We start from the raw sequence: 11,339 nt of genomic DNA, 5'->3' as shown, positions 1-11,339 counted from the left end.
CTTGCTCTTTTGCACCCCAGTATCTCTACTTGCACATCATCATCTGCACATCTATCACTCATGTTAATGCTAAATTGTAATTATTTCACCTCTATGGCCTATTTATTGCCTTACCTTCCTAATCTTCTACATTTGTACACACTGTACATAGATGTTTTTATTGTGTTATTGACTGTACGTTTGTTTATCCCATGTGTAACTCTGTGTTGTTGTTTTTGTCGCACTGCTTTGCTTTATCTTGGCCAGGTCGCCGTATGTTTACATTGCCAAAGCAAGTCAAATGGATAAACAATAAAAAGTGAAGTTCCAAAAGAATAAAGAGATTCCAAATGGCATTATGTCTGGATACAGTGTTGTAGCGATGTGCAAATAGTTAAAGTACAAAAGGGAAGATAAATAAATATGGGTTGTATTTACAATGGTGTTTGTTCTTCACTGGTTGCGCTTTTCTTGTGGCAACAGGTCACACATCTTGCTGCTGTGATTGCACACTGTGGTATTTCACCCAATAGATATGGGAGTTTATCAAAATTGGATTTGTTATTGAATTCTTTGTGTGTCTGTGTAATCTGAGGGAAATATGTGTCTCTAATATGGTCATACATTTGGCAGGAGGTTAGAAAGTGCAGCTCAGTTTCCTCCTCATTTTGTAGGCAGTGTGCACATACCCTGTCTTCTCTTGAGAGCCAGGTCTGCCTAGGGCGACCTTTCTCAATAGCAATGCTCACTGAGTCAAATCAAATGTTATTTGTCATATGTACCGAATACAACATGTGTACCCTTACCAAGGAAATGCTTACTTACAAGCCCTTACCTCTTAATGATCTGACCCTTTTTTTCAATTTTTGCCTAAAATGACATACCCAAATCTAACTGCCTGAAGCTCAGGACCTGAAGCAAGGATATGTGTATTCTTGATACCATTTGAAAGAAAACACTTTGAAACTTGTGGAAATGGGAAATTAATGTAGGAGAATATAGCACATTAGATCTGGTAAAAGATAATACAAAGAAAAAACATGCAGTTTTTTGTATTTTTTTTGTACCATCTTTGAAATGCAAGAGAAAGGCCATAATGTATTATTCCACCCCAGGCCCAATTTAGATTTTGGCCACTAGATGGCAGCAGTGTATGTGCAACATTCTAGACTGATCCAATGAACCATTGCATATATGTTCAAAATGTAGTATCAAGACTGCCCAAATGTGCCTAATTGGTTTATTAATACATTTTCAAGTTCATAATTGTGCACTCTCTTCAAACAATACCAAACATGGTATTCTTTCACTGTAATAGCTACTGAAAATTGGATAGCGCAGTTAAATTAACAAGAATTTAAGCTTTCTGCCCATATCAGATACAGTATGTCTATGTCCTGGGAATTGTTCATGTTACTTACAACCTCATGCTAATCACATTAGCCTATGTTAGCTTAACCGTCCCGTGGGGGTGCAGTTCAAGAAATAGAGTAAAACAATTGGAGTCTGTGGGTCAAAGACGTATTTTTTTTATTTCACCTTTATTTAACCAGGTAGGCTAGTTGAGAACATGTTCTCATTTGCAACTGCGACCTGGCCAAGATAAAGCATAGCAATTCGACACATACAACAACACAGAGTTACACATGGAATAAACAAAACATATTCAATAATACAGTAGAACAAAAGAAAACAAAAAGTCTATATACAGTGAGTGCAAATGAGGTAAGATAAGGGAGTTAAGGCAATAAATAGGCCATGGTGGCAAAGTAATTACAATATAGTAATTACACACTGGAATGGTAGATGTGCAGAAGATGAATGTGCAAGTAGAGATACTGGGGTGCAAAGGAGCAAGATAAATAAATAAATACAGTATGGGGATGAGGTAGGTAGATAGATGGGCTGTTTACAGATGGGCTGTGTACAGGTGCAGTGATCTGTGAGCTGCTCTGACAGCTGGCGCTTAAAGCTAGTGAGGGTGATATGAGTCTCCAGCTTCAGAGATTTTTGCAGTTCGTTCCAGTCATTGGCAGCAGAGAACTGGAAGGAAAGACAACCGAAGGAGGAATTGGCTTTGGGGGTGACCAGTGAGATATACCTGCTGGAGCGCGTGCTACGAGTGGGTGCTGCTATGGTGACCAGTGACCTGAGATAAGGCGGGGCTTTACCTAGCAGAGACTTGTAGATAACCTGTAGCCAGTGGGTTTGGCGACGAGTATGAAGCGAGGGCCAGCCAACGAGAGCGTACAGGTCGCAATGGTGGGTAGTGTATGGTGCTTTGGTGACAAAACGGATGGTACTGTGATAGACTGCATCCAGTTTGTTGAGTAGAGTGTTGGAGGCTATTTAATAGATGACATCACCGAAGTCGAGGATCGGTAGGATGGTCAGTTTTACGAGGGTATGTTTGGCAGCATGAGTGAAGGATGCTTTGTTGCGATATAGGAAGCCGATTCTAGATTTAATTTTGGATTGGAGATGCTTAATGCGAGTCTGGAAGGAGAGTTTACAGTCTAACCAGACACCTAGGTATTTGTAGTTGTCCACGTATTCTAAGTCAGAGCCGTCCAGAGTAGTGATGCTGGACGTGCGAGCAGGTGCGGGCAGTGATCGGTTGAATAGCATGCATTTAGTTTTACTTTGCATTTAAGAGCAGTTGGAGGCCACGGAAGGAGAGTTGTATGGCATTGAAGCTCGTTTGGAGGTTAGTTAACACAGTGTCCAAAGAGGGGCCAGAAGTATACAGAATGGTGTCGTCTGCGTAGAGCTGTATCAGAGAATCACCAGCAGCAAGAGCAACATCATTGATGTATACAGAGAAGAGAGTCGGCCCGAGGATTGAACCCTGTGGCACCCCCATAGAGACTGCCAGAGGTCTGGACAACAGGCCCTCCGATTTGACACACTGAACTCTGTCTGAGAAGTAGTTGGTAAACCAGGCGAGGCAATCATTTGAGAAACCAAGGCTGTCGAGTCTGCCAATAAGAATGTGGTGATTGACAGAGTCGAAAGCCTTGGCCAGGTCGATGAATACGGCTGCACAGTAATGTCTCTTATCGATGGCGGTTATGATGTTCTTTAGAACCTTGATCATGGCTGAGGTGCACCCATGACCAGCTCTGAAACCAGATTGCATAGCGGAGAAGGTACGGTGGGATTCGAAATGGTCGGTAATCTGTTTGTTAACTTGGCTTTCGAAGACCTTAGAAAGACAGGGTAGGATAGATATAGGTCTGTAGCAGTTTGGGTCTAGAGTGTCACCCCCTTTGAAGAGGGGGATGACCGCGGCAGCTTTCCAATCTTTGGGAATCTCAGACGATACGAAAGAGAGGTTGAACAGGCTAGTAATAGGGGTTGCAACAATTTCGGCAGATAACTTTAGAAAGAGAGGGTCCAGATTGTCTAGCCTGGCTGATTTGTAGGGGTCCAGATTTTGCAGCTCTTTCAGAACATCAGCTATCTGGATTTGGGTGAAGGAGAAATGGTGGGAGCTTTGGCAGATTGCTGTGGAGGGTGCCGGGCAGTTGACCGGGGTAGGGGTAGCCAGGTGGAAAGCATGGCCAGCCATAGAGAAATTCTTATTGAAATTCTCAATTATAGTGGATTTATCGGTGGTGACAGTGTTTCCTAGCCTCAGAGCAGTGGGCAGCTGGGAGGAGGTGCCCTTATTCTCCATGGACAGTGTCCCATAACTTTTTTTGAGTTAGTACTACAGGATGCAAATTTCTGTTTGAAAAGCTAGCCTTAGCTTTCCTAACTGCCTGTGTATATTTGTTCCTAACTTCCCTGAAAAGTTGCATATCACGGGGGCTATTCAATGCTAATGCAGAACGCCACAGGATGTTTTTGTGCTGGTCAAGGGTAGACAGGTCTGGAGTGAACCAAGGACTATATCTATTCCTAGTTCAATTTTTTTTGAATGGGGCATGCTTATTTAAGATGGTGAGGAAGGCACTTTTAAAGAATAGCCAGGCATCATCTACTGACGGGATGAGGTCAATGTCATTCCAGGATATCCCGGCCAGGTTAATTAGAAAGCCCTGCTCGCAGAAGTGTTTTAGGGAGCGTTTGACAGTGATGAGGGGTGGTCGTTTGGTCGCAGACCCATTACGGATGCAGGCAATGAGGCAGTGATCGCTGAGATCTTGATTGAAAACAGGAGAGGTGTATTTGGAGGGCGAGTTAGTTAGGATGACATCTATGAGGGTGCCTGTGTTTACAGATTTGGAGTTATACCTGGTAGGTTCATTGATAATTTGTGTGAGATTGAGGGCATCAAGCTTGGATTGTAGGACGGCCCGGGGTGTGAAGCATGTCCCAGTTTAGGTCACCTAGTAGCACAAGCTCAGAAGATAGATGGGGGGCAATCAATTCACATATGGTATCGAGGGCACAGCTGGGGGCAGAGGGAGGTCTATAGCAAGCGGCAACAGTGAGAGACTTGTTTCTGGAAAGGTGCATTTTTAGAAGTAGAAGCTCGAATTGTTTGGGTACAGACTTGGATAGTAATACAGAACTCTGCAGGCTATCTTTGCAGTAGATTGCAACACCGCCCCCTTTGGCAGTTCTATCTTGCCGGAAAATGTTATAGTTAGCAATGGAGATTTCAGGGTTTTGGTGGTTTTCATAAGCCAGGATTCAGACATGGCTAAGACATCTGGGTTGGCCGAGTGTGCTAAAGCAGTGAGTAAAACAAACTTAGGGAGTAGGCTTCTAATGTTAACATGCATGAAAGCAAGGCTTTTACGGTTACAGAAGTCAACAAATGAGAGCACCTGGGGAGTGGGAGTGGAGCTAGGCACTGCAGGTCCTGGATTAACCTCTACATCACCAGAGGAACAGAGGAAAAGTAGGATAAGGGTACGGCTAAATGCTATACGAACTGGCCGTCTAGCACATTAAAAGGAGCAGGTTTCTGGGCACGATAGCATAGATTCAAGGCATAGTGTACAGACAAAGGTAAGGTAGGATGTGAGTACATTGGAGGTAAACCTAGGCATTGAGTAATGATGAGAGATATAGTCTCTAGAGACGTTTAAACCAGGTGATGTCATCGCATATGTAGGAGGTGGAACAACATGGTTGGTTAAGGCATATTGAGCAGGGCTAGAGGCTCTACAGTGAAATAAGACAGTAATCACTAACCAGGACAGTAATGGACGAGGAATATTGATATTAGAGAGAGGCATACGTTGCCAAGCTAACATATGGGTCCAGTGAGTGGTTGGGCTGACTAGGGACACGGCGATTCAGACAGTTAGCAGGCCGATGCTAACAGTTAGTAGGCCGGGGCTAAACAAGCTAGCAGTTAGCAGACCGGGTTAGCAAGCAAGCAGTTAGCAGACCGGGGCAGGAAGGCTAGCAGTTAGCAGAACGGGGCAGGCAAGCTAGCAGAACGGGGCAGGCAAGCTAGCAGTTAGTAGTCCGGGGCTAAACAAGCTAGCAGTTAGCAGACCGGGTTAGCAAGCAAGCAGTTAAGGTAAAAGGCAGTATAAGGTAAAAGGCTTTTTTATGTTCATTGGAGTGTCACCTATGCCCTTATGTTATATTCAGGGAAAAGCCAATAATTAATTTTATTGTGATTCATATGAATGTACCCTCGTAAAATGTAATTCAGTGTAATTATTATTATTTTATTTTTTATGCCCATTTTTCATAATCACAAGGTTATATATCCATGCATAGACTGGCATAAATATAACTACCCAGAAAAAATGAAATTTTATTTTGAATACCACATATTTGATGCGTCGTACAACTCTAAATTTGTTGACGTTTTTTACAAAAACTTCCTGCCTTATGGTCACGCCCTGACCATAGAGAGCTGTTTATTCTCTATGTTGGTTAGGTCAGGTGTGATTACGGGTGGGTTATGTAGGGGAATTATATCTATATTGGCCTGGTATGGTTCCCAATCAGAGGCAGCTGTTTATCGTTGTCTCTGATTGGGGATCATATTTATGTTGCCATTTCCCCATTGTGCTTTGTGGGATCTTGACTATGTATAGTTGCCTGTGAGCATTATTATAGCTTCACGTTTCGTTTGTTCGCTTTATTGTTTTTGTTCTTTGAGTTTTCTCTTCCTAATAAAAGGGATGGAAACATACCACGCCACACTGAAAAAAATGCAAAAATCTATGAAAATATTTTTCACTTCATCCTTTGAGATTTGTTTTTGTCTCTGAGTATGTATTTTAATATAAAATACTGGTATTCTACTGTATGACAATATTTTGTTACCCTGAACGACACATATCACTATGGCCCACAAATATTGATTAAATGTGATTCCAATAATGATATAATGATCCTATGAAATAACTGCAAAAACAATAATGAGCCTATGAACTATTATTAGTAGCAGCAATAGTATTTTTCTTTTAGCAATTTTTAAAGTTATAAAACTGTGTAAAAAACAGGATAAGATGTTTAAAATGTACTGGCTAGCTGAACTTAGATCACTTCCATACTAGAGAGAGAGAGAGAGAGAGAAATGACCCATACGCCACACACATAAAGAACATTGGTTTTACTATGCAACATAGTTTAATTGACACGAGGTACAATTTAATTCACAAAGGATTATATCAGCATTGAACATTTCAAACAAAGCATTAATTAAAAAACATTCTATAAACGTGCAAAAAACTGTAGTTTTGCTTAAAATCATCACGAAACAGTGGATATCTTTCTCAATGTAATATCATGACATTACATCGTTTTTCCTTTTGCAGCTGCTTGCAACGCTTTGATACCTTTTTGTGGTGGAAGCAAGTGTTTGCTCCAGTGTTTGGGATTGAGGCTCAAGGGATTGCTCTCGTTCTGGAGTCCAGGACTCAGATGGTTGCTCCAGTTCTGGAGGTGCAGGTTCATGTTGTACTTGTACAAGTTGTTCAGGGGGCTGCTCAAAAGAGTTTACTTCAGTGGATACTGGAGTTATGTTCATCACCACATTCATTTGTTTGAATTTTTCACGGTGCCGCCTCTGATTTAATCTACATTTTTCCTCTTTTTTCCAGCATCAGATTGTGTCATTGTATGGATGGGTGGATGATCAGGATTTACATCCTTCTTTCTTCTCTGATAGCTAAAAAATTAAAATGTAATAGTTATGACACGGGCACAGAATAGGATTCACATCCATTAAATGTTATTAGTAGTCTATTAATAGTAGGCTATACAATGATAATACTTAATCAAAGTTTAAAAGTTAAATCAACTCCCTCTCCCTTTCTCTCTCAAACATGTTTTCTTACTAATTCATTTTACTATAATTTGAACCTGCGGCAACACTTTACGTTGCATTATTATACAATTATTACATGATAGTGTAACAATGCATAATTACAACATTAACTAACTGGTACATATTCAATGCAGGTACACAAATGCAATTTCAAGATACCTACACAAAATAGCTACATAAAATCCCCTTAAAACTACTTAAATTCAACTTGTACAGTCTCGATTTTTCATTAAATGCCCCAAATGTGAAGCAGCTATTAACTAATTCATTTTTAATCCATAATTGTGTGTGTGTGTGTGTTTGTGTGTGTGTGTGTGTGCAATATTATATGAATTAATATAATCCATCAGTTATACCTTAACTGCAGTGTAATTAAACATTAACTACAGTGTAATAGTGCAACTTAATGTTAAGTGTTATCCACCCAGCTTTATATTCTATTATATCCTATTCTGTTGCTGACAGTAGCATGAAACCATGAAAACAATACCTTGCTTTTCTTCTCGCTAGTCTTTCTTCCCTAGCAACTAGATCTGCGTTAATCTTTTGTCTGTGCCGTGCAGCCCTCTCCTTATTGGACAACGGCATCTACAGTATAAAGATCATGTGCCTTGAAATACCTTAAAATGCCATAAAATAGTTTAAAATTATAATATTCAGTATTCATACAACAAGTAAATATGAATTGCATGATTAAATGTTGTAAACTAGTGAAAACATGGGATAACTAAGCTACTGTCATTCAGCATGACGGGTGACATTGTGGTATAACATGAAACTTTTGATGTGCTGTAGGACAAAAGTGTGATACTGAAGAACGTATTTCATACATAAACATATTTAACAGGCAGTTCCTTGGCCACCTATATAAAGTAATGACCTTGACCTATAAAGAAAGATTATCCTTACTTTTCATATTTAATATAGCTTTTTATAAAATAATAACATTAAAATTGTTTGTGGTGTACTGAAGGACAAGCGTTTTTGTTACAAAGGTTACTAGAGAGTGAAAAGGTGAAATCAAATATTTCAGAGAGATTTGCTCACCTCATCACATTGATAGAGGGTCTTCTTTGTGATGTCACACACTGCTTTAAAATGGCTTTTTACTTTTGTTATACTGAATGACATTGATGAAGCGCAAAAGTCAGACAAAAGTTATTCAAGTTTTTAAATATTTTTTAGTTGCCCATTATCCTATATATTGTTGCAAACACTAACACAATTATGCCATGGGTGTTATTTTATATTTTTAGGAATAATTTCTACATTTTAAAAACACTTTTGTCATTCGAACTTTAACCCGGACAGTTACACTGAAGGACATTTAAAATGTTAAATCACATTTATTGCTCACATACGTGTTTTGCAGATGTTATTGCGGGTGTAGCGAAATACTTGTGCTTCTAGCTCCGACAGTGCAGTAATATCTAACAAGTAATATCTAACAGTTTCACAACATACACCCAAAATACACGTAAATCTAAGTAAGGAATGGATTAAGAATATATATACACACAGTTGAAGTCGGAAGTTTACATACACCTTAGCCAAATAAATTTAAACTCAGTTTTTCACAATTCCTGACAATTAATCCTCGTAAAAATTCCCTGTCTTGGGTCAGTTAGGATCACCACTTTATTTTAAGAATGTGAACTGTCAGAATAATAGTAGAGAGAATGGTTTATTTCAGCTTTTATTTCTTTCATCACATTCTCAGTAGGTCAGAAGTTTACATAGACTCAATTAGTATTTGGTAGCATTGCCTTTAAATTGTTTAACTTAGGTCAAACGTTTCGGGTAGCCTTCCACAAGCTTCCCACAATAAGTTGGGTGAATTTTGGCCCATTCCTCCTGACAGAGTGTCACGATCGTCGTAATAATTATGGGACCAAGGCGCAGCGTGTGTAGAGTTCCACATCTTTATTTCGGTGAAACTTCAAAAATAAACAATAAATCAACAACGAAATGTGAAAGTAGTGGTGCACATGCACAAACACAAAACAATATCCCACAAACACAGGTGGGGAAAATGGCTATCTAAATATGATCCCCAATTAGAGGCAACGATTACCAGCTGCCTCTAATTGGGAACCATACAAAACACCAACATAAAAATATTGAGCTAGAACACCCCCTAGTCACACCTTGACCTACTACACCATAGAGAACCAAGGACTCTATGGTCAGGGCGTGACACAGAGCTGGTGTAACGGAGTCAGGTTTGTAGGCCTCCTTGCTCGCACACGGTTTTTCTATGGGATTGAGGTCAGAGCTTTGTGATGGCCACTCCAATACATTGACTTTGTTGTCCTTAAGCCATTTTTCCCCAACTTTGGAAGTATGCTTGGGGTCATTGTCCATTTGGAAGACCCATTTGCGACCAAGCTTTAACTTCCTGACTGATATCTTGAGATGTTGCTTCAATATATCCACATAATTTCACTTCCTCATGATCCCATCTATTTTGTGAAGTGCACCAGTTCCTCCTACAGCAATGCACCCCCACAACATGATGCTGCCACGCCGTGCTTCACGGTTGGGATGGTGTTCTTCAGCTTGCAAGCTTCCCCCTTTTTCCTCCAAACATAACGATGGTCATTATGGCCGAACAGTTCTATTTTTGTTTCATCAGACCAGAGGACATTTCTCCAAGAAGTACGATCTTTGTCCCCGTGTGCAGTTGCAAACCATAGTCTGGCTTTTTTATGCCGGTTTTGGAGCAGTGGCTTCTTCCTTGCTGAGCGGCCTTTCAGGTTATGTCAATATAGGACTCGTTTTACTGTGGATATAGATACTTTTGTACCTGTTTCCTCCAGCATCTTCACAAGGTCCTTTGCTGTTGTTCTGGGATTGATTTGCACTTTTCGCATCAAAATATGTTAATCTCTAGGAAACAGAACGTGTCTTCTTCCTGAGCGGTATGACGTCTGCGTGGTCACATGGTGTTTATACTTGTGTACTATTGTTGTACAGATGAACGTGGTACCTTCAGGCGTTTGGAAATTGCTCCCAAGGATGAACCAGACTTGTTGAGGTCTACAATTGTTTTCTGAGGTCTTGGCTGATTTCTTTTGATTTTCCCATGATGTCAAGCAAACAGGCACTGTGTTTGAAGGTAGGCCTTGAAATACATCCACAGGTACACCTCCAATTGACTCAAATGATGTCAATTAGCCTATCAGAAGCTTCTAAAGCCATGACCTCATTTTCTGGAATTTTCCAAGCTGTTTAAAGACACAGTCAACTTAGTGTATGTAAACTTCTGACCCACTGGAATTGTGATACTGTGAATTATAAGTGAAATAATCTGTCTGTAAACAATTGTTGGAACAATTACTTGTGTCATGCACAAAGTAGATGTCCTAACTGACTTACCAAAACTATAGTTTGTTAACAAGAAATTTGTGGAGTGGTTGAAAAACGAGTTTTAATGACTCCAACCTAAGTGCATGGAAACTTCCGACTTCAACTGTATATGTCAGAGCGGCATTGGACTAAGCACAGTGGCATAGTATAAAATATAGTATATACATACGAAATGGGTGATGCAATATTTATACACAATTAGCGACTAAGATACCGTAGAATAGTATAGCGTACAGTTTATACATATGAGATGAGTAATGCAAGATACGGAGACATTATTAAAGTGGCTAGTGTTTCATTTCCTTGTAGTGGCCAGTGATTCCAAATCTATGTCTGTAGGCAGCCGCCGCTGATGTGCTGGAGATGGCTGTTTAACAGTCAGTGGTTTAGTATAGAATGCAATACAGTATATCCATATGAAATGGCTGATGCAATATGTAAACACAATTGAAAAGTGACTAAGATACTGTAGAATAGTGTGGATTGCAGTTTATACATATGAGATGAGTAATGCTAGAGACGGAGACATTATTAAAGTGGCTAGAGATCCATTTCTAAAATTGGCCAGTGATTCCAAATCTATGTCTGTAGGCACCTGCCTCTGATGTGCTAGTGATGGCTGTTTAGCAGTCTGATGGCCTTGAGATTGAAAAACAGCTTCTATCTCTCGGTCCCAGCTTTGATGCACCTGTACTGACCTCACCTTCTGGTGAACAGGCCGTGGCTCCGGTGGATGATGTTG

Source organism: Salvelinus sp. IW2-2015, linkage group LG20 (genome assembly GCF_002910315.2).
Source record: "Salvelinus sp. IW2-2015 linkage group LG20, ASM291031v2, whole genome shotgun sequence".
Taxonomy (NCBI): Eukaryota; Metazoa; Chordata; class Actinopteri; order Salmoniformes; family Salmonidae; genus Salvelinus; species Salvelinus sp. IW2-2015.
This window is presented reverse-complemented; position numbering follows the sequence as displayed.